The sequence below is a fragment of the Trematomus bernacchii genome, unplaced genomic scaffold (genome assembly GCF_902827165.1).
Source record: "Trematomus bernacchii unplaced genomic scaffold, fTreBer1.1, whole genome shotgun sequence".
Taxonomy (NCBI): Eukaryota; Metazoa; Chordata; class Actinopteri; order Perciformes; family Nototheniidae; genus Trematomus; species Trematomus bernacchii.
In genome coordinates, this window is record NW_022987573.1 from 674,459 (window position 1) to 695,540 (window position 21,082).

Genomic DNA, 21,082 nt, shown 5'->3' on the forward strand with positions numbered 1-21,082 from the left:
CTCCGTACCCAAATCTCTAAAAACGGGGGTACAACAGAGCTGATCCAGATTTGCGTACGATATGATGCAATTTCGGAAATGTGGACCCACGGCCCTATCAGAAACGTTGCTGTATCAGAAACAATGCACAACGTGTTTTGGACGTAATATGGTCTTTGTTTACATTAGCAAGCATCGCTAACACTCAGAGCTAACCTGTGCTGGAGAGAGCATGTGTAAGAAAAGCAGGAAATAAAAAAAGAAACTCACCTTGTGGTAAACCCGCAAGAGAAAAAGCATTTGAGCTCCATACTGTTTCAGAAATAATCCTTGATGTAGTTTGGAACATGATGGCATTTAATCACGGGAGCATTTAGCTGTATCTCGTAGAATTCTGAGCAGGCACCCAGAATCAGCGTTTCTCTAACAGGGCTGAAATAGAGGGATATGAGGGATGTCTAAAATGCATGATCTGTTTGTATTTTGAGAAAAACACATCATAGAGATGTTTTTATATATTTGTATATATCTGAGAACCATAATATATGCCTAAAAATAGCATGATAGGAGATCTTTAAGAGCGCATTCTTTAGATTGTGGATGCTTGTCGTGAAGATGAAGAAAACAAGCTCTATAAAAAAATTGAAACAAAATAATGAGTAATTGAACTGCATGACGTTGCCTTTTGTATCGGCCTATGCCTCACTTCAGACATACCATTTGTTTTGAGTGAACTAATGAGCTCCAGTGCTTAATCTTATGGGTCAAAACACAGCTAATTATTATTCATAGCACAGTAAATAACACAGCTAATTTCCGGTCCGTAGCAATGATTGTGTCAAACAGTATTGTGTCACAAGGTGCAAAAGCGTGAACTTACATTTTTCAACCAAAACCCTAAATTATCTCAGGAAACAATATTATTCAAAACTCGATGTGGCAAGAGTGCTGAACCGTGTTATCTATGCAGCAATAGAGGATGCTATATTTTTTCCAAAGGAACTTATGAGGATACAGCAAGAAGACGTCTGTACATGATTCTATCCATCAATTAGTTTGTGAGAAAGTTTGGAACCGACGATCCGAGATTGCCAAGTGGCCATAAATATAAATGAGAATGTGTATGTTGGCTTTGAAGGCTAAGAACATACAGTATGACCCAGTTTCTACAATACAGATGGTTGAGTCCATTTTAAATGTTTCCATACTACTGTACTTGTGATCACAATACTGTACCAAATAAAATGTGTGCATGATCCATCCATGTATAGAAAACAAATGATGGTTTGTTTGTTAAAATGTTGCAGTAACAAATAAGAAGTGTGATAGTCAGGGGGTGATTAAACTAGATACTGCATGCACCGATCTAATCTCTCAAAACTAAATAGGTCCCCATATATATATTTGTATTATTATCAGCTGATACCCTGTGCTGAGGGATACAAATCTATATAAGGATAGGAAGAAAATCAAACGATGCATCCCTAATGTCAACCATATCGTCTCCATAATTCATTTGCTGTGGCGAAGATATTTTTTTCACCGTTACCATGAAGTCTTTGATGTCTCATCTTAACCATATCAAATCCATACTGTAGTTGATATTCCATGTGTATACGTATAACAGGCTAAATCAACTACAAACATGTATTCTCTGAACATAATCCCAGGGTTCGCAGGATAAAATGAAATGGGATAGCCACATAATCATTGTACCGCTGTGTAAAACAATTGTTTGTGATGGTATTCAGCAAACCCATGTTCCCTGGGGAAAGCCTACACTGAATAATCTAAATCTTAATTGGTAATCACATTTTGTGAGAGGAATAAAAGACAAACAGTAGGATTACATTGTGTTCCTGATTGTTTCCTCCATATCCATAAGGGGTTAAGCCTTTTTTTCTTGATGTACCTGATTCCTCAAAGCGCTGGCAAGATGCAAATGCTCACTTAATCCGGATGTGTTCAATCACTCAGTCAGGTGTTATGTCAGTGAAAGTGGTGTTTAGTATACAGCAGACTGTGACTGCCAATAATAGTTTAAATGTCTTCCTTACAATTGTAAGCAGTTATGAAATACCTGTTTGTGAAAGGTTATTTGTATTCTTTATTGTTCATATAGAAACCACACCACTGCTTTCTGCTCACTGGTGAGTTAACCTATGAATGAGTGTTAAGCACATCAGTCTGGCAGTTGTATGCATTGCACTATGGTAGTTGTTATTTTGCACATTGTTAATCCTGGGCAATGCACCCTTAAACTGTGAGGTGTTATAACATTGTGTACTCTGGAGACAGAGAAGACTACTACAAAGGACTTGTGAAAAGGCCAGTTTGTGAAAGGTCCAAGTGGGTTTTTTTAAGGTAAAAAAGAAACAGCATAATGGGATGCGCAGTACTAGTAGAGAGAACCAAATATGTGAAGCACTTTTTTGTTAGTTCATGATTTGCTGCATATAAGGAATAAAACAAAATCCTCTGTCGTACCATATTGAATTTTATCATTATTTTGCATTGTGTTGAATCGCATCGTAACGCCCGAATCGCATAATGTTGAATCAAATCGTATCAAACTGTATCGCAACAGGGGTGAATCGTATCGTATCGCCCGGTGCTTCAAATGTATCGTTAATGTATCGTTGGCAACGTATCGAGATGCGCATCGCATCGGCCTCAGTGATGGAGATGCATATCCCTAGTGCTCACTAATTTGATCTACATTTAACCAGAGGGTAGGTGAAACAACTCTAAGAAATGTTTCGTATTAATGTTGCTCTCCTTTTTTCTAGTTGTTGCCAATCTTTAGTTTTCTAGCATGCAGTATGTGGTTTGTAGCTGCAGGTCAGTCCAGGCGAGAAAGTGAGGTATTTTTGAACATATTTTACTTTTCTGCACTGGAATTGGCGAAGAGTTGATCTGATAGACCCATATATCCAGGATCAATACAACAGGAATTGAAGTTATTGTTGAATGTTGAAGGAAGATAAGCGAGAGTAAAACATAATTATTTGTTTGACGGCTAAGAGCAAAGAAATGTATTGGATGTCAGGTTGGGCTAGGGTTGTAGGGAAATCTTTCCTACACATGCAACTAGGCACATTGAATTAAGGTTGCACACAGACAGACTGTGTGGTGTTGGTAAAGTCTTTGATCAATAATCACATTTGGACACAATATTTTCATCAAGACTAAAATTGGCTCGTACAGCCCGTATACCAGCCCGTAGTCACAAGATCACAGAAAACAGATTCACTGGTAGCTGTCTTGGAGAAAAACAACACTTAAAATATTGAATGGATGTTCTCTCAGGATGTTATTTCCTGTTGAGGGTGAGTTTCAAAGCATTTCCACTTCAAAGGACTAAAGGAAGAGATATATTTGTCTACCATAATGAAAGGAATTCCTCCAACTAAGGACTTCCATCACACTACCGTAACTTCGGTTTAAAAATTCAGTGACAGGACAGCACTGAAAAAAGCACAAGAACAGGACGTGCATAACCAATATGAGCCTCACAGGTACTTTTACAAGACTAAGAGGCCACACTCATGGCACTGTGAGACTGTACTGAGCTGAATGATAACGCCACTACTCTGGGGAACATGAATGCATACACAACATTTCTATAGTATTTTAATTCAGGAGTGGTTTACTGACCGACAGAGCAGTAAAGTAACACTGCCATCCCTAAAGCCATACCGCTAGATAAATTGAGTTATCTGAAAACGTTGACCGTTCACCAATGATGAAGGTAATGTAGGGCTCGAGAGGGGTTTTATTGCGCCCAGGGTCGTTTTGTAAAGTGTTTCTCTAATCATACCTTGACAATCATATCATGGTTCTGAAAATCAGCAAAACTGAAGTTGCAAACTTCACACACATTACCAGATGCGTATTTGATTTATACAGCATTACTGTTCTTCTTCTTCTCTTTCTTCATCTTATGGTGTTTCTTCTGCCTCTCCCCTCCGTTTTTTCTCCTCCTTCACATAATGTAATTAAGTACTCACTACACCTATTGAAAGAAAGTAATCCTTTCCAGTCAATACATAAACACTCATGACTTACTTCACATAATAACGCTCTACCTATGACTTTGTTCTTCAATTTGTTGACTTTGAAATTATGTTGTTTTTTCATCTATGCTTTCTCAATCTGAGTTTTTTATCACCCAAGGACATTCCAGTTTAAAAACAACAACATTGTAGGCAGTTTTTGGAAGGGCTATTTTGAGTCCCTGGCCTCTGCTTTGTTATTGTGCCCTCAAGCCCCCCTGCACGTCCTCAGTGCTTCATTCACCAACCGATGTCTCCGACGTCTGCCTTTGCATCTTTCACTTCGACCTCTTACTGTCTTTTTTATTGATATTCCTACACATATTTCGTCCTTTGTACACCCTGCAAATGTATGGCTGGCGACTCAAGGAAGTACAGTATTGAATGGGGTGGAATTAACCAAGATTGTGGCGTTATAAAAATGCTAACTACCTTTTCTATACAGTGGAGGAAATAAGTATTTGATCCCTTGCAGATTTTGTAAGTTTGCCCACTTACAAAGAAATGAACAGCCTATCATTTTAATGGTAGGTTTATTTTAACAGTGAGAGTAAGAATATCAAAAAGAAAATCCAGAAATTGACATTATATAAAAGATAAACATTTATTTGCATTTAACTGTGGGAAATAAGTATTTTATCCCCTTGCAACAAACAAGAATTCTGGCTCCCACAGACCGGTTGCATAAGTCCTCTTCCTTTAAAAAACTCCTAATATCAACTTGTTACCTCTATAAAAGACACCTATCCACAGAATCAATCAATCAGATTCCAACCTCTCCACCATGGGCAAGACTAAAGAGCTGTCTAAGAACCTCAGGGACAGGATTGTAGACAAGACCATCAGAAAGCAGCTTGGTGAGAACAAGACAACTGTTTGTGCGATTATTCGTAAATAGAAGAAAGACAAAATGAGCAATCGATCGCCCTCGATCTGGGGCTCCACACAAGATCTCGCCCCGCGGGGTATTGATGATCATGAGAAAGGTCAGGTAGCAGCCAAGAACTACACGGGAGGAATGTGTTAACGATTTCAAGGCAGCTGGGACCACAGTCATCAAGAAAACTATTGTTAACACACTACACCATAATGGATCAAATCCTGCAGCGCCCTCAAGGCCCCCTGCTCAAGAAGAACATGAACGGCCCGTCTGGAATTTGCAAATGGACATCTAAATGATTCAGAGAAGGCTTGGGAGAAGACGATGTGGTCAGATGAGACCGAAATGTAGATCTTTGGCATCAACTCGACACGCTGTGTTTGGAGGAAGAGAGATGCTGACTATAACCCCAAGAACACCATCCCCACCGCCAAGCATGGAGGTGGAAACATTATGCTTTGGGAGTGTTTCTCTGCTAAGGGGACAGGACGACTTCCCTGCATCGAGGTTGCCAAGGCAACACAGGAGTGACTAAAGAAGAAGCACATTTAAGTGATGGAGTGGCCTAGCCAGTCTCCGGACCTTAATCCCATAGAAAATCTGTGGAGGGAGCTGAAGCTTCGAGATGGCAAGCATCAGCCTCAAAACCTGAAGGATTTGGAGAGGAACTTCAGAGAGGAGTGGACCACAATTCTTCCTGAGATGTGCACAGACCTGGAGACCAACTACAAGAAGCGCCTGACCTCTCTGCTGTCCATCAAGGGTTTCTCCACCAAGTACTAAAACATGTTTTGCAACGGGATCAAATACTTATTTCCCACAGTTAAATGCAAATAAAAAAAAATCTTTTATATAATGTCCATTTCTGGATTTTCTTTTTGATATTCTTACTCTCACTGTTAAAATAAACCTACCATAACAAATATAGACTGTTATTTTCTTTGTATGTGGGCACACTTACAACATCTGCAAGGGATCAAATACTTATTTCCTCCACTTTATATAAATGACTGCCCTTCACATATCTCTAGAACTGTTCATGCAATCAACCTCACGCTTGGCCAGAGTATTGCTGAGGAAGTGTGGTGTCAAGTTTATGTTCATTCATGCGTTCTGAAAGGCAGCGTCCCGTATGGTCACTGCAAGGCAAGACACAATAACTATGCAAGCATTATGATATCAAGGTACAGTCACTAGTGGTGGCAAGAGTAATGTCAGGAGATTACCAAAGTGCTCTGGGAACCATGAATGCCAATCGATCCAGCAGTAAACATCTTTCAGTCTGGTCCAAAGTGGTGGAATGATGGATTGACATTGCCATAGAGAGATGACATTTGCAATGCTAAAACCCAAATCAGTATTCAATAACTTTCTTACAATGTCCCCTAGATGCTAACAATGTAGGATTTACTGTTCCTCCGTCAGTTTCTTTCCTACATGATTGTGATGTTTAAGATCGGAAATGAAAGAGGCCCAGTGAACCATCAGGCTACAGATTTCTCCATCAATATTCACAAGAGTGGTCAAAGATGAATCGACTTCATAAACAACCTCTCAGCCCCTTTTACTATTGAGTTTATTTAAGTATAGCCTTTCAAGTCATGAACTTCCTCTTTTAAAACGAGGATGTGAACAAAGAACACTGACATCTTTTGAGATCCACTTTGCAGGTTTAAGTGCTGCTTTCTATACATTTCTGAAATGTATTTTCCTGTAAGCGCCTACAGTGATGACACTTATTGAATTTTGAATATATTGAGCATCATAATTAATTATTGCTGCACTCAGAACTGATCCGTCAAAAAGTCAGCATAAACGTTTTAAGGACGGATGACAAACACTCTGCAGGCACCAGTAGCACTCGTGTGTCTTAAGGCTACAGTATATGTCATTGAGGCTTTAAACTACTATTTGGACCTTTACAAAGCGATAACACCACTTCCCTTGGACATATTCCTTCACCATTGTATTTCCCTGCAGGACATGCTCCTCTTACCATCTATCATTCATACTCATCCTCTCGTGATTGTACCCTTACATTTAATTTTACCCAATTCAAAATTCATTTAATGAGCTGGAAGTGTTTTTTTTTCACTGCACTTCAATGACTCATCCTATCGTTAGATTGTGTCATCCTAAAACCTGACAGAGTGGTACAATCATAGGTGTTGAGATTACTGTAACTTAGAATCTGTGTCAGACAGACACGAGAGGCTGAGGTAACAGAGGGAGAGTAACACAGAGAGGAAAACTGTGATGTAACTAAAAAAAGAAAGTCATATAAGAGATGAGGAGAAGAGACAGGAAGCGATGTGGAGTTTTCAGTACGCAGTGTTTATTTAAATGTGTATGAATGTGGGAAGGTTTACTTGGTCTGTTTTCGATTATCCAAATGTGGTTGCACTAAAGGTAAAGTTGTCTGTAATGTTTGAATTAGAAAGCTTTTAAATTATTTTGTTGCCATGCATGCAACTTGCATTAGAGTTACTGTGTTACATTTGAGGGTGGCAAAGCATCTGGTATAATGCTGATAGGGAAGCAGTTATACAATCATACGTGTACAGTAGCACAGGATGGCCGAAATCACACAAAACAAATAAGGAAAGTAAGAATCTGTCAACACAAATATCCAATGCGAAAATTCCCTGTGAATAACTCTTACAAATGCATTTGAGAGCCTTCAAATACATTTTAAGGCCACATGTGAGCAGAAGAACAAGCTGTACTTTGACATACAATCACCTTAAAATGAATGTGACAAACATTTTAAAACTTTTACACATTCAGCAGACACAAAGAAACCATGCAATGTATATCTGGGTTTGTGTGTTTCGCTATCAGACAAGTTATAGTTCAATATTCTCTCTCCTTCTGGTCTGTTTAGGAGCAACAAAATACCTGAGTATGTTCACCAGATAGATGCTACCTCTAAATATTAATGTTATTATTTTCCAGGTAAAAGTTGGTGTGAATAAATGCATGTTTGTGTGTGCATCAGACATGTAATGTTGAAGTGTTGATATACACGCCCCATAATCCCCACAACAGGAGATCGATTTTAAACTCAAGATTATCAGTCCTCCCTCCCCCACTTAGCTGCTCTTTCTGTGTGTGTGTTACTCCTAATACAACCAGGCAACTCTGCATAATAAATATTTATAATGGTAATTCAAGTATATTTTATTGCTTGTACTTTTGTGGTGAACATTAATTATGTTGGGTATTGTTACACTAGATTATTACTACTTTTAACTTAATTAAAAACCTTGATACTTTCACAACTGCCTGCAGAATGTGTAGGCACATTTTAATTTGAAAACTGAATTGCATTACCTTTTACAAGAAATATTGTCATTACATTCTCAGTTTGCTAGGCCTTATAATGGCTTGCTTTGTGATGAAATAAAGGAAGCTTTTATTTAAAAACCATGGGAAGAACACATTGGTAACAGTAAACGCATTGTATTAAGTTGGCCGAGAGGATTTTGTTTTGCATGCTTTAATGTGCTGTTGTCTGTCCGTTAAGAATGTTTTTTATGTAGTTCTTACAGTCTAAGCTGTGAGTGACGGCCTCATACATATTGCATGTGGTACATGAGGATAAGGATAGCTGACATGTGGTTGCTTGTCATTCAGGATATGTCTACCCTGGGGGAATGAGCCATGCTCGCAGATAATCACACACACACACACACACACACACACACACACACACACACACACACACACACACACACACACACACACACACAGTACAGAAACCAACATTTATTTGTCTTTAGGGCACTGTAAATAGCAAATGTCCCTGTTAGACTCTATTCAGCTTTGAGGCAAATGATCCAATCTCTGTGTAACATCATTAAACAATTGTTCAGCTACACATTCTCAGTATGTTACACAATTCATAGTATACTGGGTTCAGGGACATTTCAAAGATGTATTACATGCTGTTAAAATGTTAATTTCACGGTGAAATATCTCATGTTTAATCCAGAAGTTTTTCAAACTATATGTCATTAGAGGAACGCATGGATGTCAGGGCATAAATAATTTAATAGTGTATTTACTAAAACATTTGGTAGCATGACAACACTTAAAGGTGGGGTATGTTATATTCCATGGAATGCTCTTAACATCCCGATAGCAATGAATATATTAAATGCTTTGACAATAAATACATAAACAAATGTAATCTGTGGAAGCCGTAGCGCTGTAAAAAGCACGACCAATCATTTTAGCCGGCCCGGCTAAAATAACTGGATGGCCTGCCTGCCTGTCAGCCTTCCATCTGTGCACAAACTTATCTCGTGCCCTCATCGGTCATGTGCGCGTTTGTGTGTGTTGGAGGAGGTGCTCTGTAAGGAAGTGGCAGATTGTTTCCGGTTGTGTATTTTCAAATTCTAGCGATCTCGAGGTGGTTTCTCCAAAATGACATACCCCACCTTTAATTACTCCCATTATTGCACACACAACCAGCCACTAATACATGATCATGTTTGAAACACACACAGCGCATAGCATAGACACAAACATAACACTCACACATAGGCCCGTTCTCATGTCTTCAAATGTCCCTCCTCGACTCCCCTCCTCGACTCCTATCCTCGAGACTTAGTCCCGCCCACAGGAGATGCGAGCGGAGGAGCCGAGGAGGGGAAGCAGCAGGCGGTTAGAGAAATGAGAACTCCTCTCCTCTGAGCGGTCATTTTAAAGAGACGTCCATTAATGATGACAGGAGGCACAGCAGCCCTCTGTCTGATGGACAGATGTGTTCATGACGACTTATATATTTACTTTTAATTCATTCACAGTGCGGTATAATGAGACAATAACAGGCTACAGATGCGGACATACACACAGACACAGACACACACACACACACATATATGTATATATTTATATAAATATATACAATTTCAGAATCAAACAGAGCACTCTCATAATAACGTAACACTATCAGAGACTGGATATATCCCCCCCCCCTCTCTGGTCGCTACAATGAGGGAAATAAATGACGGGCCAAAAGTTTTATTTACAAGTATTACAAGTAAGCAGAGGACACCAAACCAACTGAGACCTGTCTGTCCGCTGCATCTACGCACACACTGTACCACACACACCTACACCACACACACGCACCTACAGCTCCTAAAGCATATAATCAGGCTACAGCCGTTGTGTATTTTATTATGTGAAGCACTAAATGGTTTTAGAAAAATATCGACTTTGTTTGTAGATATCTACTAAACTAAAGCAAATAAAGAGAGTAGGCCTGTTATACTGAGTGATATGATATATATTATACACACTGCTCTGCTTTCTGCACGGACCTCACAGCTGTTCTCACTGTAAACATCGCGTCGCGATGAAAGCAGTTAATAAAATAATATCCAGGGGATGCATGCAGAGCTGTCATTGGCTGAGATAAGTCCAGCCGTGCGTCTCGACTCTTTGAAACATCACTGTTGCCGGAAATGCATCCACGAAGGAGCCGTGGAGGACCGTGGAGGACCCATCAGTGTATCCTCGGTTATAGCTCCTCCAGAGAGCCTCCTCGACGCTCGATGCTCGGTCCTCGATGTGCATTTCGAGAAATGAGATGTCCTTCAACATGGCGCGCTAAAATTCATTTCCGGGTCACTACCGGAGGACCGAGGAGTCGAGGAGTCGAGGAGTCGAGGAGGGACATTTGATGACATGAGAAAGGGCCATAGTCATCGAGCAAGCAGTTGCTCAGCTGTTGGAATAACACTTTTATGTTTAAACTGGCTGCTCAGTGAGGGGATACCAAACGACGGGAATGATGTGACCTTGTGCCAAATCATTTAAAGGGCTGCTTATTAATCATCTGTTTATATGTGTCAATCATGTTTCGATTCTTAATTTATCTAAACATTAATTGTCCTAATTACACTCTGTGTGGACCCATTTTTTAGAGTGTTGTGAATGGGGTGGTGTTATGACCTGGCTCAAAAGGCCACAACAAAGAGGAGACACACCATGTCAACGGTTTAACAAAATATGTTTATTAAAGCAAATAGTCCAAATTAGCCAAATTAATTAAATGCAAAACCCAAATGAAGTATGAGGTGTGGATGTCAGTGGTATCAGTAGTGTAAGTGCAGGGTGAGGATTGCATGGACATGTATGAGTGTGAGAGTGTTGAAGTGCACAAAGTAAAGCAACTAAAGTAACAACAGCATATACTCAACAAACCGGAGGCCTGTAGGGAAAAGGCAGAGAGAGCACAGAGAGGAGCAGAGAGGCTTTAAATAGCTGCAGGACACCAGACCCAGGTGCCCTGAGTTACTGCAATCAACAGCAGCCCAGACAGGACAGCCACACCCTCTCTAATGATGGACCCACAGGGGCATCACAGGTGGTGAGAGGGTTGAGTTTCTTTCTGGGGAAACTCTTTTCACACGGTATTCAGCAGCACCTATGGATATCCTGTCACTGCGGACAGTGTCGATATTGCAAAGTACTTCAGACGTCAACCCCTCATATGAATCAAATTATGATTCATAATTATGTGTTACTATGACTAGGAAAAGCTGCTGATTGTCAATGCAAAGAGAGCTAGTGGGTTCAGAAGTGCAATGTCAGTGCAATGCAGTTTTTGTCATGCAATTATTTTGGAGAATAACATTTGGAAATCGCTCCTGTATTCAGGAATGCCTGAGGATTAAGAGAAATTCATCCAAGTCATGAGCTTTAGGCTTAGAGGCCAAAGCTCTAATTGGAGTATGAGAGGCAGTGGGTGATTATGGTAATTTACAATTGCCATAATAGGAATAAATCTCAATCCTTTGTCCTAAGTGAAGCCTTAGCCTGTGGCATCCCCATAAATCCCAATATGGGAAATTGATGAAGCATAAAAATTACTGCCATAAAATACTATGCTGAAATGACTGAAACAGGAAATATGCTATTGGTAGTTCATTCCATAAAGATTATGTTGAGAAATGAACGTACAGTGTGATTTATTAAACGTTTGTTTCCACAGACCATTTAGTGTTGGCGTCGGCTACGGTCACAGCTGTCGACAATGTCTCAGCTTTCTGTCAGCCGGCTGTAAATACACCACACACAGGCCAACACAGTAGGAGTAAGTGTAAGTAAATTCTTAGACTTGTAAACATTAAGCCAAACGGCATGCAGTAAGACAATTTCATGGATGACTGCAAGTAACGTCATCCCGACAAAGTAATATTTAATTTTGTTACAGTTGTGCTCAGACACTGTCTCTTTAAGGCATGACAATCAGAATTTTCTCTGGCCAACTTTGAACAAGTGTTGTCACGTGTAATCTTCCGTGAATAAATATGTATATAACCTTTAATATATATTGTTTAGACGTAATGACATTTGCACCCTGCTTCCCCGATTTGTTACATTCATGGACCAAAGGAAAAGTTACAATAATAATTCAGTGTATTAAAACAGTGATTTACTATATGTATTATTTACGTTATGGTCCTACCTTTAGTCAAAGAGGATACCTCAAATATATCGACAAGCTGTTTTATTTGCTGATGAACAGCTGGGTTGATAAGACTTGGGGATGTTGGGAAAGATGTCAATCAGTTTAGTCGTTTCCGATATCACATCAAAGCATTTATTTGATCAGTATGTTTATGTGAGTAAGTACCAATTATTACTGACTACCAAAACTTCTTATCTGAATGCAAACCTATAGGAATGACAGGAAAGATGATTTTCAAACTTGGTTGAACAAAGTAAACAGCACTTTCCAGCAACAAGGCCTTTCTCAAAAGGAAGCACAATGTTGGTTGAGCAAGAAAAATATCTTGAATGGCTTCTCTGTTCGTTTGTTCTCATGCTTTCACAAGAAGAGAATACAAAGACGTTGAGTATAGATAGTGGCCTGTTCATGGCCTTCCTGAGGAAAAGTTATAATGAAGGCTGTAAAAGGTACATTGTTCATCTTCAAATGGAGGACAAATTGGTTTTCTAATGTCAAGACTCTTTTGTCAAACACATATTTTGTGCCGTCTGTCAGGGTGCTCAAAGGCTCTTTGTTGAATCCTTTGTTAATGTATAAAACCTTTGACTAGTGTAGATGTACGTATGTGCTCAAAGAAGCAACCAAGGTTACACAGAGTTCTTCAGCTGTAAAAATAACTTTGTTTCTTCAAGTTTAGTGTTACAGCATCCCTGAGGCATGTCCTGTGACTCCTATTGATTTATAACGGGAAGGAGATTTGTGGTTCCAACTAACCCGGTTCCAACTCAAATGTTCTGATAAAGTGGAAGTCAATCACTGCTCTGTTTAAATATCAGAGCACTTATTGTCTTCATTATTACGCGGGGTGATCATACGGTTCTAAATCAATATCCATCTAAACTAATCTCTTTGATGGAAAGTCAGGTCTACACTTGCTTTTACTGTCATAAATCCAAAAACTGGAGTTTGTAATTGATTTTAAATATGTTTTCCCTAACAATATGCATCACCTTACTGTACATTTCAATTTTGAACAATCCTAATTTATTAATGCACAAACCATTCTATCTCTCTGAGATAGAAATAACAAAATAATGCAAATAATTAAATCAGTAGTTATATATGGAGTACACATAATACTAGAAACATCTGTCAGTTAAACAGCTCCACAAACTGCAGCCTCCAAAATGAAAATAACATTGAATCATCAAATCTCAAAGTGTGTCAATAAACAAGGAACATTATAATCTTAACAGTTTGATCAGACTGCATTAAATGGCATCCTTTCAATTGATGTTTTGTCTTGCATTTTTTACGGACACATTTGTGGAGTCAGTACACACGTGCAATAATTATTTTGCATTGAAGATTTGTTGAATCATTTCTTATGATCAGTTTGGATTACTCAAAGGAAATAAAAGCAACAGGCCAAAGTTATGTTCATTAGAAGCCGGTCACATGTAGCTACAGACTGCCTGAGTATTAATTCATCAATGTCAATTTGCAATTTGAAAACATAATCACAGTTTATTCGCAGTTAAAGTAGCCCAATTTTGATTTGTTTTAAAAATAGAATTGTCTTGTGTCTGAAAGATAGATACAGAGATAAGACATACTGTATATTCAAAGCATCCACATAGAATCAGACAGTCATGTTACGTAATGAGCTGCTGATTATTAAAAACTCAAAAAGAAGCGAACGCATACCAGCGTGTGCATTAACAAATCATTATGATACATCCAGCTGAGCTTCATATAATTGGTGAATCCTAATACTGTTTAATAAAAATGGCCAAATATTTCTACAATTCTGAAAGAGCTATCACTTTCCATTTTGCACATTTCACAGCCTAGTTGTTTTGTTAGACACAGGCAGTATTTGTATCCAACTTGGTAGACGAGAGACAACAAGCTCCAGTTTTACTGGCCTTCAAACAAGAGATCTCATTTGAGGTTTTCTCATTAATTTAACATTCTCCCACTTGGGATCAAACACATTTCTTTCTTCAAATTCTACAGTATGTTTAACGATATCATGAGCTGAACTTCTTACAGCTCTATACTCTCCATCACATGTATGCAGAAACACACAGACACACACATGCACACAGTTAGGGTCCCAAACTCTGCAATTCTGTTTGAATGGAGAACTTTTTTTTCTAACCCTATTAAGAGTGCCACAATCTTCCTCTTTGGGCTTGTGTTGTATTTTGAGGCGTCATTTCAGTCTTCAAAAGTGCTTATTCACGGAGTATGTCATCCAAAGTTTGTGTTATGACAAAATGTAGGCACATTCTATCATTCGAGTACATCAAATAAATATTTGGTTGAATACAGTTGCATTTTACAGTTTTTCCATCTTTAGAAACATTCAGTATTCTTCATTTACCTTTTCAGTTTTCCTATAGAAAGCTGGAAAGGATGGAGATCAGATGGTTGATGTGTCAATTCAAGTGAATGAACCAGAACTTAAACCAGATTGACAATTTGGGGGATGGTTTGTTTGATAAATAAACCAAAGAATGACCTTCGTTGGATGGTGTTATAAAAGATGTTGCCTGTGAAGGTAACAGGTGTATTTATGGCTTTCTGCCCACACTGAAACTATAATGAAGGTTCATTAATTATGCACTCCTACACACTATGTCAGTGACCTCTGCCATTCATGTCTGTGTGCAATTATGAGAACAAGGAGGCCTCTTCTGCGAGTGTGTAACCAAGATAAATGATGTATCTGTTTAATACAATCTTTTTATTCAAGGATGTAATAATCCTATAATAATACAAATGTAGTAGTATTTTTAAATGAATGTGTTTCTACAACACAACACTCTTTAACCGCCTTTTCAAGTACATATGACAGAAAACATTCTCGATTAGCAAAGGCAGGAACCAGGGTAATATATGGAACATAATTGTAACAGTCACAGAGCAAGAACACACACACACACACACACAGACAGACAGACAGACAGACAGACAGACAGACAGACAGACACACACACTCTCACACACACACACACACACTCTCACACACACACACACACACACACACACACACACACACACACACACACACACACACACACACACAAATCAAATCAAGTTTTATTTATAAAGCACATTTAAAAGCGATTTTTGGTCGAGCCAAAGTGCTGTACATGTAATAAAAACACATTACTACAATCACAATAAAAGACAATAAATTACAACAGATATATATAAAAAATAAAAATAAAACACAAGGAAAAGTCAGGAGTCGTACTCCGCTCTAACTAGAAGGCCAGAGAGAAGAAGTGTGTTTTTAGTGTAGATTTACAAACCCCTAGGGTCTGGGCCGACCTCACATGGAGGGGCAGAGTGTTCCAGAGCCTAGGGCCAGCTGCTGCGAAGGCTCGGTGCCCTCGGGTTTTAAGCCTGGTCTTGGGCACTACCAGCAACAGCTGGTCAGCAGACCTTAAAGCTCTGGCTGGGGTGTAGCGCTGGAGGAGTTCAGCTATATAGGCCGGAGCCAGCCCATTTAGTGCTTTAAAAACAAATAAAAGGATTTTTTTAAATCAATGCTGAACCGAACTGGAAGCCAGTGCAGTGAATTTTTGTGGCCAGTCAGCAAACGTGCAGCTGCGTTTTGGACTAGCTGCAGGCGTTTAATTGAGGCCTGGTCCATACCCACATACAGAGCGTTGCAATAGTCCAGTCTTGAGGTAACAAAGGCGTTAATAACCCTTTCTAAGTCATTAAAAGATAAATACGACTTGGTTTTGGCCAATAGTCTTATTTTTAAAAAGCAGGATTTGACTACAGTGCTGACCTGCTTGTCGAATTTAAAAGTGCTAGTGCAGGTCACTCCAAGGTTCATGACCGAGGGGAGGATGTTTTTTTTTAGGGAGCCCAGAATATCAACCGGAGAGGCTGGAGGTTGGGGTCCAAAAAAGATGACCTCAGTCTTGCTCTCGTTGAGGTTGAGAAAGTTTTTGCTCAGCCAGGATTTTATCTCTGTTAAGCAGTCCATCAACTGCTGTAGTGAGTGTTTGACATTTGCTTTGAGAGGCAGATATATCTGTACATCGTCGGCGTAGCAGTGGAAGGGAATATTATGTTTTGTGAGAATTGAACCTAGGGGCAGTATGTACAGTAGAAAAAGGATGGGGCCCAGAATCGAGCCTTGGGGAACCCCACAGGTAAGAGGGGCTTTGGCAGAGGAGAAGGCACCTAGCTGTACCGAGAAGCTACGGTCTGTCAGGTAGGACCTGAACCATGTAAGGGCAGAGCCTGTGATGCCAGCGGACTGTTCAAGCCGTGACAACAGGATGCTATGGTCCACAGTGTCAAAGGCAGCTGTCAGGTCTAACAGCACCAAGACAGCGGAGCTACCTGAGTCGGCGGCTAGGAGCAGATCATTAAAAACTCTTAAAAGGGCTGTTTCAGTGCTGTGCATGGGTTTGAAGCCAGACTGAAACTTTTCATGGATTCCATGCATGGTTAAAAAAGACTGCAGCTGGGCGTAGACTACTCGCTCCAGGGCTTTTGATAAAAAAGGTAGCTGGGAGATGGGCCTAAAATTTGCGAGAATGGAGGGGTCGAGATTTTTCTTTTTAAGTAGTGGCTTTACCCACGGCATGTTTGAAGGCAGCTGAACTGCTCCAACTGAATCAAAAACATCTCTGAGAAGGCGAGAGGGAATGCTGTCTGAGGTGCAGTTTGTCGGCCACAGGTGCTTGACTACATCCGAGAGAGAAGAGAGGGATACAGGCTCAAAGTGGTCGAGGACAGCAGGGCACAGAAAAGGAGCAGGATCTGGGGTAGCACTAGTGTGAGCTAGCCTAAGAGCAGATACTTTTTCAATAAAAAATGTAAGAAACTTATCACAGAGAGTAGTCGATGGGACAATAGAAGAAACATCACAGGGATTAATGATAGAGTTGAGGACATTAAAAATAACCTGAGGTTTATGGCTGTTTTTGGAGATTAACAGAGAAATGTGCTCTGTTTTGGCTGCTTTGACTGCCGTCTGGTAGTCGGAAAGGCAAGCACGAAGGATTTCTAGGGAGACATGGAGTTTATCCTTTTTCCATTTTCTCTCTGCACGCCTGCAAGCGCGTCTGAGAGCACGAGTACAGTCATTGAGCCACGGCTCTGAGAGAACTTTGGTGCGTCTAAGCGTAAAAGGAGCAACAGAATCCAATATTAGGGTACATGTCGAGTCAAACATGGAGATAAGCTCATCAGCATTAAAAGCACAGTTCACATCTAATTTACAGATCGGAGAAGCATTAAAAACATCAGAGAACTGTGAGGCAGTCAAGGGGTTAATCGAACGCAGACGACGCGCAGGGGCACGTGATTCGACTCCTGCGGAAGGGATGGAGGTTGTAAACAGAACCGGTAAATGGTCTGAGATACGCGTTGCTGCACATATTTCATCCACAGATACAGACAGTCCAAACGATAATACTAAGTCCAAAGTGTGTCCTTTTTCATGTGTTGGGCCAGCCACGGACTGAACGAGACCAAAAGAATCAAGGAGATTTAAAAAGTCCCTAACCAGAGGTTTGGACTCGCAACACACATGGACATTGAAGTCTCCGGAGATGTGGAGACCACACACTGGTCTTATAAAACATAACCTTCCTTGCTCAAAGCTACATTGGAGTGTTCCTTCATCTGTTCCATGAACCTGATAATTGTGGATTCAACCCCACTGGCACGTCACTGCAAATTGCTCCCCCCCCCCCCCAACACTGAGTAGCTAACAGCTACTTACAAAAACACCTTCTTACTGGGTTATATCACCACCACATCAGAGCATCAAGTGACACTAGGGGACACAGGCTGGCATTCATACAGCTGCACCAAACATACGCCACACACCGATGCATGCATATTACATGAAAAACACTCCTTGCTTTTATTGTCAATTAATCTGACATTTATAATTAATTAATGAATAACTAGTTTGCCAGGAAAAGCCCAGATCAGTGTTTCCCCAGATAGATGACAGATAATTAATTAAAATCGTCTTTTTTTGTACAATCAACAGTGTATAATCCATACTGCAAAAATATTAAAAATATATAAAACAACACAACACATCCACACATATGAAGATCTGTCAGGAAATAGCAGACTCCTGCTTGTACATTTACTTATATATTATATTTTCAAATGTAACAACAGTTGCTGATAAATGTTCTGTTGATCCACAGCACATAATCCTGATGAGAAACTGAAATCTGCAAATATTTGGCAATTCCGACTAATTGATTATTTGCAGTTTCTGCACTAAATATATGTGTATGTGTTGAACCCGGTGATGGGGTGTCCTGGGCTAGAAATTGTACAAATCCTACAAACGATCTCCTTTGCAACGACCTCTCTTACATGACATCCACTATCTATGTTCCCATTGTCCTTATGGTTTTGATTTGACTGCAAACACACAAGGCACACTCCAGGAAAAATAATGTCCACTACATAAAAGGGTTCTTGTGTCCTCCTGAGCATCATGTGAATCCACTATACATTTAAGTGCGAGCCTTACAGACTTCCTCCAGCAATGATCAGCATCAAGGCTTGACAAAGCTTTGTGTCTGATGATACTGGATGTGGGCTGCTCCTTAATATCAAGGCTCGTAGGGCCAGTGTATAATATCAGCAGCAAAGGATGTTTGGATATATGGGTACATACTGTATATCCTCTCCTAATAATCTCATCTCCTTGTGGAAGGCGGATGACAGGCAGGTCAAGTTGTTCATGCTGTATACAGCTCTTAACTTTGCAATCACACAAGTGGTTTCTTTTGTCAGTCTGAATGTTCCGTTTTTGTACAAAACTGAACACTAAGTACCTTGTATAATGATGTATTGAATAAAACAACAAAAAACCCTTGAAGGCAATTCAATTTGATTCTGTGTATTCTGCACTAAGACACAACATGCTGCAGCTGTTCACCATGACCACTAAGCATAATCAATTACATGAATCAAATCTATTCAGTTGAGCCAGAAATTCAGTTATCTAATAAATACAACTCCAGAATCAAATAATTACATTTAGAGTGAATAAATCACTAAAATTCTTCGAAAAACAGATTAATTGTGTTGATTATTAGCTTGATGGGCAATGACCCATTAGGAAGCTATATGCTTTTGTGAAAGGTGCTTGGTTACGAATGCAATGCTAGTATAACATCTCTGAATAAGTAGCCGAGAGAGATATTTGATTATCACTTTGTCTCAAGTCAATAACAAACACTTTAATTGAAACCTCCCCCAGCGCAGGAGTGACAGGCCTGAGCTTGTTGTATGTGTGACTGGGATCCACTTTGTTTCCTGTTAATAAAGTTGTCTATATATGTTTGAAAACCACTTCCTAGGATTAATCACAAAGATGTATAAAAGTCAAAGAAGTGGTTTAACTTTGAGAAGGAAATCAAATTGTGGAATACACAAACAAGATGATTAACAAATAAACGGAGTGCTCGTGTATAAAGAAATTATCTGGGATTTTTAAGGTCTGTTTAATCCACATATACTTTATTTTGTTGGTTTCTTTCCTTATTAGTGTATACATTTAATGAGAAATGTACAATTAATCCATGTAAAAAGCTAGATGTTACAAGGCATTTCAAAACATATTTTTATCATTTTTTTATGTTTAAATTTTATACGTTGAAAACTATTGAAATGAACTAAACTAAACGTTTGACTCTTACCACTTCATCTATATGAAGTTATAAACATACACAAAGGTAGTTTGTTTTAGTTTCTTGATGTACAGTAAGAGGACTGTTATGCCATGGATAACCCAATCCACATGACAAATTCCAAGACACTTTTATTTAATATACTGTACTGTACACATATTTCTGTTAACCCTCAGCTCATGTGTGCGTAATAGAGGTTAAAGTAGACTATTAAAAACTTAACAAAGCAGTCTGGTTAAGTCACAGGAAAACAATCAGCCCTCTACTTTTGATAATTACAATTATCACATTTTCTCTAGAGCCGGGGTAAAAGAGCATAGAGGTCAGCCCTTGATAAAGCCATTTTGACGTTTGTACACACAAAGCCGGTCAGAGCAACAATAAACAGTGAAACCAAAGTCACTGACAAATCACCGCAAGTCTGGACTTCAGTTTCAAGCTTGTTATTCTAAATTAACAGCCTGCTTATATAATAAAACTCTCATTTGGGTTAGAGTAAATTATCCTCTGAGAAGAAAAGTATTTTGAGTAAGGACAACACTGAAGACAGTAAAGAGAAAGTAAAATCTGCTTACCTTAATGAGAAGGTATGCTGACTGGGGATCATTGGTGTTGAGTCTCGTCCTGAGCAAAAATGGTCAAACCTTCTACCATGTGTGGTAACAGCATAACCAGAACAGTTGAACACAGACTTGTGCGTAGCCACTGTTAAACTCTGGTGTTCGCTTGCTCTCAGGCACTCCCTCACACTCAGTCAGTAAGCGAGAGGATACTGTCAGTCAGCAGCAGCTGTGTTAAGGGAGATCCAAGAGACGACAGATAGAGACAGACGAGTGGCTGCCTTGTGCTGCTGGTCTCTCCTCCTCTCTCTCACATGCTCTACTCTCTCTCCCTCTCCTCCTCTCTCTTTCTCACTCTCTCTTCCTCTCCCTCTCCTTCTCACTCTCTGCCTGCAGCTCCCACTGTCTCCCCCAGCCTCTGTTGCTCTGCTCTC

At 39.6% G+C, this 21,082-nt stretch overlaps 1 protein-coding gene across 1 annotated transcript in view; it reads right to left on the reverse strand.

Annotated features, from left to right (window-relative positions):
* The window catches only part of opn7b (opsin 7, group member b), a 66,619-nt gene extending 45,895 nt beyond the window's left edge, over positions 1-20,724 (reverse strand). Inside the window, exon 1 of the mRNA XM_034126387.1 lies at positions 20,664-20,724. The gene's annotated coding sequence lies outside the window, so the exon portion shown is untranslated. The remainder of the gene's footprint in view (positions 1-20,663) is intronic.
* Between the last annotated feature and the right edge of the window lie 358 nt (positions 20,725-21,082).